The 13,674-nt window shown below is 45.3% G+C and overlaps 2 protein-coding genes across 9 annotated transcripts in view; both read left to right on the top strand.

Annotated features, from left to right (window-relative positions):
- Positions 1-13,674, top strand: part of LOC135247811 (CD209 antigen-like protein A) — a 190,285-nt gene that overhangs the window by 147,131 nt on the left and 29,480 nt on the right. The window lies entirely within an intron of this gene.
- Positions 1-13,674, top strand: part of LOC135247812 (C-type lectin domain family 6 member A-like) — a 106,618-nt gene that overhangs the window by 82,506 nt on the left and 10,438 nt on the right. The gene's annotated exons all lie outside the window — the stretch shown is intronic.

A 13,674-nucleotide genomic window follows, 5' to 3' on the forward strand; every position in this document is an offset into this window, starting at 1 on the left:
AACAAAGCAACACCTAATAAAACACAGATGGGAAAACAAGTGTACTGCTTATATCTGTTCACAATCTAACACAATCTGACTGGTTTGTCACATCTGTTTCAAACGCTTGAGCGTGCCATTTCCTTCACATCAAATGACCCTTCTGAAACTTGTGCTAAAACACCCAGGCTTTCTGCATTTGACCAATGAACATGCGGGTATCTGAATTAGAATAGCCTAATGATTCCCCCCCAAAAGTGTGGCTGTTTACCACAATATAAAAATAGAATTGCTCATCTGCCTGACTTGGCTGGCTAAGCCCCAGAAGCACAGCTTCAGCAATCATTTCTGAGCTACTTGAAGCCATTCACGCTGAATCTTCATCATGACTAATAGTCTCCTATGAGCAGACCCTCTCAATAGATGGGTTTTGTCATCAGCGCTTTTGACATAGATTGGGTGATTGTCTGCTCTTTTATTACATTTCTTAAGCTTGTGTTAACCCTGCTGCCCTGCCCAGTGCTGTGTGCACTTCGTCCAAAATAAGCATAGTGAAAGGCAATGTTCCACAAAAAGAAGCCTTCCGTCATAGGTCAAGGAAGTGCCATGTCTCTTGAATTTAGCTTTTTTCTTTTTTTGTGGCTCTTTCTACTCAGTTGTGTCTGGAATTATGCTAGGTCCTCTTATGTGCAGATATCACCAATCCCCTTGTCTTGACAACCCACTCCTTCACCTTAGTACTCAAACACAAATTATGAAAATGATTTCACAATTGAATGATACCGATTCTCTGCAAACAGAATCATGTATCTGTGCAGGCTTCTCAACCTGTATGTGGCCCATGCCAAGAGACTTCACCCTTACAGTGCCACAAAACTCTGCGCTTCTTCGCCACAGGCTCATAAGGCTCATACATGTATGCTGTTGGTGATGCAAAAAAAAAAAAAAATCAGCAAACAAATAGACTGCCATGCCATTTGCAAGGTAGGTCTTGGCCTTAGAGAACTACTTCATGTGTTTGTGGTGTTCCTTGACACACTGCATCACTTGTTATTAACCTCTACTTGAGAACAGATTTGAGTGTTCTGCATGAAGTAAATTCATTATGGCTAGAAAACAATGGTGTGTTGAGAGTACATAACCATCTCCTTGAACAGGTACCTCTTTCTGGAGATTTCATGGTATTTGAGCTTGGCTTTAAAACACCACAGTATTCCCTTGAACTGTAAATGAGGGAGGAATCACTTTAGCATGTACCAGTCCAGTATCCAAGGTGGTGAGAATCACCTCAGTCACACCCTGTTTGGAGCTGCCAGCACCAGGGTAGGAGCACACCCCTCTTGGATCCCCTCTATTAAGGGCCGACCCTTGGAGAGGGCCAGCTCCTCTGTAGGGGTGCAGTCTGGGGGAGGCTGCCCCCCCCCAGTTCCCCTCCACTCTGCTTTCTTCCTGTTGGCTGCAAAACAATACCAACTCTAACATTCAGATTGTGCATGACAGTGAGCCATGTACGGTATTATAAAAGATATTGTTAACCAAAAAAGCAAAGCATTTGTGTAGGACCATGGCTAGATACCTAAACAGTCATCTTTGGATCATAGCTATAAAGACAAAACTCATCTACAGCACAACATCTTTGAATTTACAGCCTTTAGGCCGCAGGTTTAAAGTCCCACCGACAAGGAGCCTGATTTATATGATTAGACCAGTGGTTCTCAACCTTGGTCCCAGGGCCCGTATGTGTTATGTTCTGAGTAAGGACCCACACGCAGACCAGGGAAATCCAAGAAAACGTTGTCTTTAATCAGTCCGAGGTTCGAAGCCAGGTAATCAGAGAGAGGACGGTGCCGAATCGAGTTTCCAAAAGAATAGTGAAAAGACAGGCAAAAAGTCAAAAACCAGGAGATCAGAATGGCGAAGGTACAAAGGGACAGGCAAAAGAGAAGTCAAGGCAAAGCGAAGGTCGAACCAGAAGCAAACAAAACCAAAAGGGGCAGGCAAACTCGAAGTCGGGCAAAGGGGTGTCACAGGAATCTCGATAGACAAAGGCTTACAAATAATCGGCACAATGAATACGATCAACGTTCTGACTCTGAGCTGGTGGAAAAGACTGACATTTATACACTGGGGAAGGTAACAATCAAGGAGGGGCTAAGTGAGTGAGGGAGGAGTAACAAACAACATCCAGGTGAAGAACATTAGGAAAACTAATTCAATGACAGGGGACTGACAAAACGCGGACTGGAATCACATAGACAACAATGATAATAGACGGCCTGGGTGAAGCAGGTAAACACGTGCAGAGAGAGAGAGGTGCAGTTAGAGCAAGAGACAGGTGCAGGCAATTGCAGAACTCAGCGTGGGAGCAGGCTAGAAAGAAAAGGGGCGGAGCTACAGCGCAGCATGGAAAAGGGGAGACTGGTTAATGTATTAGTATAGTGATCTAAACTATCAAAAACCCAAAACTAGTGTGTGTTAGTCCATTAGTAATATTCACATGTTAGTATATTAGTGAGGTTAGTACTTTACAATCTATAAGTTAGTAGGGATTAGTAGAAATTAGTAAAACTAGAAATAAGCAGGAAGTAAAGCGAGACTGGAAAGAAGGGGGGAAACCACGAAAACCCGGAACCACCCGAATAGTGAAATCACACAAGTACAGGGGAGTGAAGCAGCTCAGGGAACACAGACACAGAGACAGTACTGGGGAGACAAGTGACCGGAAATACAGACTACAACAGTATGTCTATGATGGTTTTCATTCCAATCACAATTGCAATCACAGAATTTTAGTAAGTAGTTAATTTTTTTTTTTTTTAATTAGGTGCTTTTCATGTTTAGAGGGATTATTAGCCCTCTTCAGCTGCATTATGTCAGAAATAGCTATGCATATGTGTACAATAAATGTCCCATGATTACATTTTGTGCATTTTGTACTGTATTGCAAACAATTTAAACAAGGAAACAAAGTAATTTAACTGATCAAAATAAGGACTGAGTTGAATAAATAAGGCCCTTATATTAAAGTGTGGACAAGGTGGCCACTAAAAATAATTGAATTATGAATTCAAAGTCAAAGCAAATAGCAAGCCAAACCAGCATTGTGTTAATAAATTTAAAGAAAAATTATAAGATTTTCATTAAAATAAATGTCTGTTAAGTCACTATCTATCGCCGTATTAGGTAACACAATGGTGATTGAGCCTATTATTATATTAACTTATATTATTATTATAAATAATGATTAAAGAACTGGGTGTCTGTGGCGAAATTCCCGGGAAAAAATCACAAGCGGCGCACAGTTAGTGACACGTTTTCCATCACCCATCAGTGGTTGGTCCGCCAGAGAGGGTAGGCGAAGCTAACGCAACATGCTCGCTCTTCAACCCACTTGTGTGTGAGCGGCGTACTGTTTATTCCGGTGTCTGAGAAGGGGGGGGGGGGGGGGGGGCGGTTATGGAACCCTAAAAAGTTTTGTGTAACATGAGAGGTCCTATTATTTGTTGATGTAGATTTCGTATTACATTTGATGACAATGTAACGTTACTAAATTACATTGCTATTTGCACAGCTAACGGTAGCTGCCGGACCATATCAAGAAAAGCAACATTAGTTTAGACAACATTGCGCACCATACCCATCTCTCACATCAGGTAACATTGCGTTAACTAGCAAGCTAATGTAAATAACAGAATCTGTTGTCAGCTAACAATTAGAAAAAATGCTAGCTAACGCTACCGACCGGTACCCACCTCGCAAAGCGTCTCTCGAATGCAACACTACCTTGTTGCAACGTTCCAGTGTAGCTAACTAAAGGCCAGTTCAGATCAGTGATTCGCAACAAGACTGGATGCAACTTGCAAAATTTCAAGACGTCTGATTGTAAACGTTCTAAAACTGCACTTGGTGATTTGACAAAGTGGGTCTTTTGAGACTCCAGGCAACAGCTTCAGATGCTCTGCAACTAACCAGTTCACACCGCTGCATTTTTCGCTGCAACATTCTAAAACCGCTTTGTCTTGTTGCGAATCATTGATCTGAACTGGCCTTAGCGTTATTGTTATTTATATTGCCATCAAGTTCATCAATATATTATAATGATCGGAATAAAGCTATCTGTACACAGAGAATTAACCCCGGGGTATTGGTGGAGCACAGCCGGGTCTAATTTCTGTGTAAAGATGTCAAGCCGGAGAAAACTGAATAAAAAAATACGGCAGTATGGAGTAGCGTTGTTATTATTTTATTACGCTTCCTCATATGTTCCTCCAGCCTTGATTCCCTTTTTTGATGAAATCTCCTCTGTTTTTGTTTTATTCTTCTTGTTCTGGTTGCTAATTTAACACCTAGCTCAGCTTTATTCTCAAACAGTTTAGCTAGCTAAACCAGAAACACCAGGGGTAACCTTTTGTAAGGCAGTTGTTTCAAAAATATCACGAACAATCATTCACGAGAAAGATCATGTTTATTGTGCAGTGCACGAGACATGACTGCACAAGCCACAGCGAATCCCGCGGATTCTTCTCTGCAGTGTAAAGATGTTCATACCGGGCAAAAGGTAGATAAAGAACGTTTGTGGAAATTGATCATCACTAATTCTACCCCAGGTCTGCTACAGCATTTTAACCTGGCTCAGCAGTGTAAAGACAGCTTAAGTTAGCCTAATGTTAGACAATGAATGAGTATGTACATAACGTTACTTTCATAACAACCGTTTTTTATTCAGTAAATAGGAAGTGTTATAGTTGGTGTGCCCCAGGTGTCAACTGACTGACGTCACACAGGCGACAGTGGTTGGATCTGGTTGGATCCCATTGAAGGTACAGAACTGTACCTTTACCAGAATGAAGATACCATTCAGTACCTAGAAAGGTAAAATCACTTGTCACTAGTACCATTAGAGGTACAGTTTTGTACTTGTACAGAATTAGTACCCTTGTGTACCTTTATTTCTGAGAGTGTATTTTTATGTAATTAATTGCTATAATAAGCACAATGTGAACATGAGATGTTTATTCTACATGACAGGAAGAACTATGTCTGACAAAATATGTCTTAAGAGGGTAAATATTCAGTCTAAACATGAAATACATCTAATTAAAGAAAATTTACAGCTTGTTACAATTCTGGGATTGCAACTGCGATTGAGTGAAAACCAGCATGCAAGCAGGCACCCCAGCACCGTTGGATTAGACCATGATAAAAAAGCTTCATATAGTGACATAAAAAGACACAAGAACAGTCTTCATCATCCAGTAGCTCAGTAACCAAACATAAATACAAAAAATTGAGCCATTCAAATAATTATGAGATGCTGGCATGAAATCCAGATACGTATATGGTTATTTATCCCACCTTTGTAATATTTTATAATATTTTCCTGCTGTAGCAAAATGAGCTATTGAGCTATTGTATGAGGTATTTATAGAAATGGTTATCTTTTCTTCCTGTACATAGAAAGAAAGATAGCAAAAAGAAAGAGACAGAGGCAGAGACAGACGGACAGAGAGAGGGAGAGGGAGCAGATATCTGCATGTTAAATGACAACATATTAACCAAATATTTGAATTTCTGCATTCTCCTGCTAGTTCTGCATCTCTTCTTCTTCTTCTCTCTCAATGGTTAAGGTGTTTCATTAGCCGCAATGAGTGAGGTATTTTATTCATCTATGAAGTTCAAGAAGAACTGTAGGCAGGGGACTGCAGGTGAGTTACTCTGTTTTCTGAATGTAAATTCTGGATTATTTAATGCTATTGTTAATGTTTTATGTTCTATCAATACGTTTCAATCTTTCTCTCCTTCATTCTCTTTCTCACTCTTTTGTTTAATATAAATTATTTTTAACAGTGACACAATTTTTTTTGTTTTGTTTTGGCTTAGCACTCCAGCACATTATATGTGAGATAACATAATTAATATTGTTGGGTTTTATGTATTTGCATAAACAAAAAAGAACAATGAATACAATATTAAACAAAATGATGTGTGGTAGAGAGGTCTGAATCCCAACTGGGCTTATAAAATGACCTCACTGAGAAAGTCAAATTATACGATAAAAAAAAATCTTTAAAAAAAAACACAAAAACAAAAAAGACAATCATGCCTATGTGAGTGAGTGTGAGTGAATTTGGGAATTAATCTCAAAGAATCCATTGAATGATTTGGGCAGCAAATTTGAAAGCTAAATGCATTTGTAGATGAATGTGCATGGTTGAGGTATGTTAATGTTTTAAATCAAAAAGATGTCGAGTTTCTTAAACAGAGGGGCAGATGGTGGCGAGTAATCAGAAAAGATGGCTAGCCGTGCAAATTTCTTTTGAGTGAAGTGAATTTATGTAGATTGGCAGCATACGTACTTGCCCAGATAATGTTGCAGTAAATGAGAAATGGGTAAATTAAGCTGTAGTACATATCTGATTAACAAGTCTGCAAATCTGATTAACTAAGCCACTCAGTTTTCTGGTGATACCACTGGATTACATTACTTTATTACTGATAAATTGGATGTGATCTTTCCAGAACAAGTTTTCATAAACCATAAACTGCAAGCAATTTAGTGGATGAAACCTGGATTGTGTAATCCCCACCAATTTAAATCATAGCACTTGATCTGCAGTATGTTTTATTCTTACCCATTAATACAGTGGTGTCAAACTCGTGCCATGGAGGGCCGTGTGTATGCAGGTTTTCATTCCAGCCTCAGATCTTGATTATATAATTAGTTAAATTATTTGCTGAATTAGGGATGTAGGTTTGTGCACAATGGTGACCTGACGTCTATGGTGACCCGCATTGTCTAAATAAAAATTTTCTTATATTTATAACGGTGTGGGGGTGTTGGAGAACCAGAAGCGACGAATATAGGGGAACGAAAAGCTAACGCTACCGGAAGCGTTAGCCACAAAGTCCCGAAGGACAAAGGAAGGGGAACACCCGAAAGTAAAACACAAAACCAATACGATCCTTGGGAGAGCAACTCCCACACACAAAGGATCCTAAACAACAACAAAAAAACACGGAGTAAAAAACCACTCCGAAGGACCCCCTTGTCCAGCCGTAAAACTGGCTCGCGAAACCAAAAGCGACCCGTGAAAACCAGGGCGAAAAAAAGAAAAGGACCAGTGGTACAGAGGCGAAGCTCTGGTCCCAAACCCAAAATTGGTCTCAAATGAAAAGACAACTGAGTAGCAAAACTTACTCAGCGAAAAGAAAACCCTGAGACGCAGCTCAGAAAAACACAAACAAAATACATTACCCGGGACAACGTCCCGATACCCACCGGCTCACACGAGCTCAAAATAAAAGTATAAATGCTCTTAAGGTGTCAGAATGCGCACACTGCGCTAAGAGACTGACTCGCCTTAAGAGGACACAGAACCAACCACAACACAGTTCAGTACACCGTCCACCGAGCACCTATACCTCTACCGTACCGGCTTTGTGTTAACAGGATTTTACACAGAAGCGCAGATGGCTGTTCTGTCAGTGCTTATAAAGGCACCTCCCCAGGTGAAAATAATTGGGAAATCAGACACCTGGAACAAATTAAGAATTTCTCAAAGGCCAGGTGCCTTCTAGTGGCAGCACAAGGCCACTACACCCCAGAACCATGACAGGACCCCCCCTCTAAGGGGCGGCTCCAGACGAACCCTCAGCCCCGCGTCTGTGGAAGTCCCTTATTAGTTCTGGGTCCATAATGTCCCTAGTAGGGACCCAAGACCGCTCCTCCGGGCCATAGCCCTCCCAGTCAATAAGGTACTGTTTCCCCCTGCCTACCCGTCTCTCAGCCAAAATGCGCCGCACCGTATAAACCGGACCCCCCTCCAGGAACTGCGGGGGAGGTGGAGGATCCTCCACCGGAGCCAACGCACTAATAAGAACAGGCTTGAGACGGGAGACATGAAAGGTCGGATGCACTCTCATCGCCCGCGGGAGCTGCAACTGCACCGTGACGTGGTTGATTTTGCGGATGATCTTAAAAGGCCCTATATAGCGAGGAGCGAGCTTCCGGGACTCCACCCGTAGCGGCAGGTCCCGGGTGGATAACCACACCCGCTGACCCACGTGATAAGATGGTGCCGGACGACGACACCTATCAGCCAGCCTCTTTTGATTGGCGCTGGCGCGTAACAGCGATGCCCGAACCCTCTTCCAGGTGGCCCGACAACGCCGGATAAAAGCTCCCGCAGTCGGCACGCCCATGTTATCTTCCAACTCCGGAAATAGCGGCGGTTGGTACCCCATCTGAGCTTCAAACGGAGAATATCCTGTGGAAGCGTTACGCAGGGTGTTGTGTGCGTATTCAGCCCACCCGAGGAACCGGCTCCATGTTGTCGGATTCGCTTCCGCCAAACACCGGAGAGTGTTCTCAAAGTTTGATTTGTGCGTTCGGTTTGCCCGTTAGTCTCTGGGTGGAACCCAGACGAAAGGCTCACCGACGCACCCAGGAGAGCGCAGAATGCCCTCCAAAACCGCGCCACAAACTGCGGCCCCCGGTCCGACACGATGTCCAGCGGCAGACCATGTATCCTAAAAACATGATTAATGATAAGCCGCGCCGTCTCCGGTGCTGATGGCAGTTTTGGTAAGGAAATAAAATGGGCAGCCTTGGAAAAACGGTCTACCACAACTAAAATTACTGTGTGACCCTCGGATGGTGGCAGTCCCGTAATAAAATCCAGAGCTATGTGACTCCATGGCCGTCTAGGAACGGGTAGTGGACGTAACAGCCCAGATGGTGCGAGATGAGGATTCTTATTACGGGCACAGACCGAGCAAGACAATACAAACTCTCGCACGTCCTTGTCCATACCTGGCCACCAGAATCGCCTGGCTAAAAACTCTTTGGTCCTGTGGACCCCGGGGTGACCCGTGAGCCGCGAATAGTGCCCCCATTTCAGCACCTGAGCCCGTACCTCAGTCGGGACAAAGAGACAGTCAGGAGGGCCCCCTCCAGGGTCCGGCTCCCGACGTAGCGCCTCACGAACAGCCGCCTCGATCTTCCAACAAACCGGAGCGAGGATCTGATTAACCGAAATGATGGGTTCTGGTGGACGGTCCTCGTCCGATTTGTCGAAAATGCGAGAGAGTGCGTCAGGTTTAATATTCTTCGACCCCGGCCGATAAGTCAGAATAAAATTAAACCGTGCAAAGAATAGCGCCCACCGTGCTTGTCGTGAGTTGCGTCTTTTTGCGTCTCGTATGTACTCAAGTTTTTATGGTCCGTCCACACGGTGAACGGATGCTCCGCTCCCTCAAGCCAGTGACGCCACTCCTCCAATGCCAGCTTGACCGCCAGTAGTTCGCGATCCCCAACGTCATAATTTCTCTCGGCGGGAGACAGAGAACGAGAGAAATAAGTGCAGGGATGCACCCTCTGATCATGGGGAGACCGCTGAGATAGGATGGCCCCAACCCCTAGTTCAGAGGCATCACAATAAAAGGCAAGGAAGGATTGGGAGTGATTAAAATGGGCTCGGAGCAAAACCTCCTTTTAAGTTCCACGAATGCCGCCTCCGCTCGGGGGTTCCAGCAGAACTGACCCACCACCGTCTTCTTAGTAAGCGCCGTGATGGGTGCAGCCACTGAACTAAAATTACGGATAAACCGCCGATAAAAATTTGCAAATCCTAAAAATCGTTGGACTTGTTTTACCGAATCTGGGGTTAGCCAATTCTTGACCGCAGAAACCTTATCCGGGTCCATTTGGATTTTTCCTGCCGACACAATAAACCCCAGAAACGAGACGGAGTCCGCGTGAAACACGCATTTCTCTGCCTTCACAAAAAGGTGAGCCTCTAGGAGTTTGGCTAATACCTGCTTGACATGTTTGATGTGCTCAGAGAGATTGGTGGAGAAGATTAAGATGTCATCCAGGTAGACAAACACGAACTTCTCCAGCATCTCCCTGAGCACATCATTAACAAACGCCTGGAACACCGAGGGGGCGTTAGTGAGGCCAAACGGCATCACTAAGTACTCATAATGGCCCGTGTGAGTATTAAAAGCTGTCTTCCATTCATCGCCCTCACGTATGCGCACCAGATTGTGCGCATTACGGAGGTCGAGCTTAGTGAATACAGCTGCCGATTGGAGGCGCTCAAATGCCGAATTCATAAGGGGCAACGGGTACCGATTCTTTATAGTGATCGTATTGAGACCTCTGTAATCAATACACGGTCTCAGGCTACCGTCTTGTTTCCCTACAAAAAAGAATCCGGCCCCTGCCGGTGAGGTTGAGGGTCTAATGAACCCACTAGCTAATGCTTCTTCAATATATCTCCTCATAGCCTCGCCCTCGGGAATAGACAAAGAATATAGCGAACCCCTAGGAGGCACAGTACCCAGATAGAGGTCTATGGCGCAGTCATATGGTCGGTGCGGCGGCAGTGTGGTGGCCCTTTGCTTGCTGAACACTTCCGCTAATTCTCTGTAATCCTCCGGCACATTGGGAGGAAGGGGAACGGAAACCGCTCCTAACATTTGTGCCTCATCCTCACCACCGGAAGACTGGGATAAAAATTCCTCCTCCAAGTCGGAATTCAAACTACCATCCCACTCGTCTGCCGGAGGATTCCAGTCACAAACCGAGTCCCAAGCTAGACTCTCCTCTGGCTCCTCAGAGAACGCAGGAAATAATCCCGGACTGAAACCCGACCCAGTCTCCTTCTCGTCCAACTCAGACCCCATATCGGTTTCGTTGAGAGGAGAGGAGGAAGGAGAGCGCACCTGCGGACAGTGATCATCACACCGAGACCCCCACTGCGCAATAGGATTCGTTTTGTTACCCCAATTAATATGGGGCTGGTGTTCCACCAGCCACGAATGTCCTAATACCAGTGGGTACGCGGGGGATTCCACTAAAAAGAATCGAATGCGCTCCACGTGCCCCCGGAATGGAATACGCATCGAAACCACTTCAGTCACTTGCCTCACCGTACCAGTGCCCAACGGGCGGCCGTCAAGTGCTATGAGGGATTGGGGATGGGACATGGAACGGACTAGCAGATTCAGGTTCTGAGCCCACCCGCGATCGATGAAATTATCGACCGCCCCAGAATCTAAAAAGGCTTCCGCCTGGACCACAGCCCCTCTCCAGGCCAGTTCCACAGATAAAAACGTGCGAAAGTCTGTAACTTTATTATGTCTCACTGGTGGCTTCCGCTCCACTAGTGAGACTGGTCTTTTACGGTCAACTCTGGGCAATTTTTAACCAGGTGCCCCGGCTGTTTGCAGAAGAAACACCGCCCTCTCCATGGCTTATCTCTCCTGGTTCGCCCCAGAGCCGAGCTGTCTATCTGCATTGGCTCCTCCCCCTTATGAGCAACCTGATTGAGCCCCGAATTGGCATCCCTGCCCGGAAGTGATGGAGCAAAAAAGGTCGCCCGGTCTCTTCTGTCCGCCTTCTCTCTCTCTCGTTCCCTTACCCGGTTGTCTATGCGGATCGCTGTAGAAATCAGTGACCCCAAACTAACCGGTGGTTCTAGAGTGGCCAAGGCGTCTCTTACAGGGTCGGATAGAGCGTTTATAAACAGGGTCATGAGCGGTTCCTCTGCCCACCCCGTCTCCCCTGCCAATGCCCGAAAATGAATTGAAAACTCGGCCACACTTTGGCCTCCCTGTTTGATCCGGGTCAACCGGGTAGCCGCCTCCCTGCCCGAGATGTCATGGTCAAAGACCTGGGCCATCTCAAGCATCAGTAACTGGGAATCGTTCATCACCGGTGCCTGTGCGCGAATTAAAGGGTCAGCCCACGCCAGAGCAGTCCCGGTAAGTAGAGATAAAATGAACGCCACCCGAGCATCCTCGGTAGTAAAACGGGAGGGTTGTGATTTTAAAAAAAATTAGGCACTGAGACAGGAAGCCTCTGCACTTTCCTGCCTCCCCGCTGTAGCGCAACGGAAGCTGTAATTTAGGCTCCCTAGCATTTGGTAAACCTGGTTGGGAAGTGTGGTGGATGACAGTGCTTGTGCCACTGGTGACGGTACGGGCGCCGTCGGGGAGCGGGACTCGCTTGCCAACTGGCGAAAACTGTCTGCGAGCCCTATTAGTACTTCCTGTTGTCTGCTCAGTTGCTGCAACATCTCTTCCTGTCTACGGAAGATCAGTGCCTGCTGCTCCGCCGTAGCTGCCTGCTGTGCCTGGAGCAGCTGTAACCCCTGTCCATGGTTAGAAATGGTTGCTTGCTGGGCGGCTACCGCCCTCTCCAGAGTATTAGCGTCCATTTCTACCACAATATCGGTCGCTGGTATCTCCATAAGGCTTCTGTGTACTATAACGGTGTGGGGGTGTTGGAGAACCAGAAGCGACGAATATAGGGGAACGAAAAGCTAACGCTACCGGAAGCGTTAGCCACAAAGTCCCGAAGGACAAAGGAAGGGGAACACCCGAAAGTAAAACACAAAACCAATACGATCCTTGGGAGAGCAACTCCCGCACACAAAGGATCCTAAACAACAACAAAAAAACACGAAGTAAAAAACCACTCCGAAGGACCCCCTTGTCCAGCCGTAAAACTGGCTCGCGAAACCAAAAGCGACCCGTGAAAACCAGGGCGAAAAAAAGAAAAGGACCAGTGGTACAGAGGCGAAGCTCTGGTCCCAAACCCAAAACTGGTCTCAAATGAAAAGACAACTGAGTAGCAAAACTTACTCAGCGAAAAGAAAACCCTGAGACGCAGCTCAGAAAAACACAAACAAAATACATTACCCGGGACAACGTCCCGATACCCACCGGCTCACACGAGCTCAAAATAAAAGTATAAATGCTCTTAAGGTGTCAGAATGCGCACACTGCGCTAAGAAACTGACTCGCCTTAAGAGGACACAGAACCAACCACAACACAGTTCAGTCCACCGAGCACCGAGCACCGAGCACCGAGCACCGAGCACCGAGCACCGAGCACCGAGCACCGAGCACCGAGCACCGAGCACCGAGCACCGAGCACCGAGCACCTATACCTCTACCGTACCGGCTTTGTGTTAACAGGATTTTACACAGAAGTGCAGATGGCTGTTCTGTCAGTGCTTATAAAGGCACCTCCCCAGGTGAAAATAATTGGGAAATCAGACACCTGGAACAAATTAAGAATTTCTCAAAGGCCAGGTGCCTTCTAGTGGCAGCACAAGGCCACTACACCCCAGAACCATGACAATATTCTGTGCTTCAATGCAGTTAAACGCATATGGCTGAATGAGTAATTGGACTCAATTAAGGCAGTATTAATTGGTTGGAATGAAAACCTGCATACACACGGCCCTCCATGGCACGAGTTTGACACCACTGCATTAATATAATAAAGTTCGATTTTTAAAAATCTTTAAATGTAAATTATTTGACTGGACCATTCAGAAAATTTTACCACGCCACAATTGGCCTCATAATTAGTGTATCAAAGTTTTTGTGAGATAAAATCAAATGGGTATGTAAGACACAGCAGTAAAGTCATTAATATAAATAAAGAATAACAAGGGTCCAATTATAGGTCCTTGAGGGACACAATAACTTGGCCCTGTTTGAGTGTGGAATATAATAGACTTTGTTTTTGTGGAAGATCACAAAGATGACTTAGTGTATTTCTTTATGTTTAGTGCCTTGTGTTTTTCTGGCTGCTCGACATATAGAGCAGGCATGCTGCCAAATATTAACATCCCATATTTAATTAATTCCCATGGAGAAAGAACTATTCTGCCCTAC

This window comes from Anguilla rostrata, chromosome 2, assembly GCF_018555375.3.
Source record: "Anguilla rostrata isolate EN2019 chromosome 2, ASM1855537v3, whole genome shotgun sequence".
Taxonomy (NCBI): domain Eukaryota; kingdom Metazoa; phylum Chordata; class Actinopteri; order Anguilliformes; family Anguillidae; genus Anguilla; species Anguilla rostrata.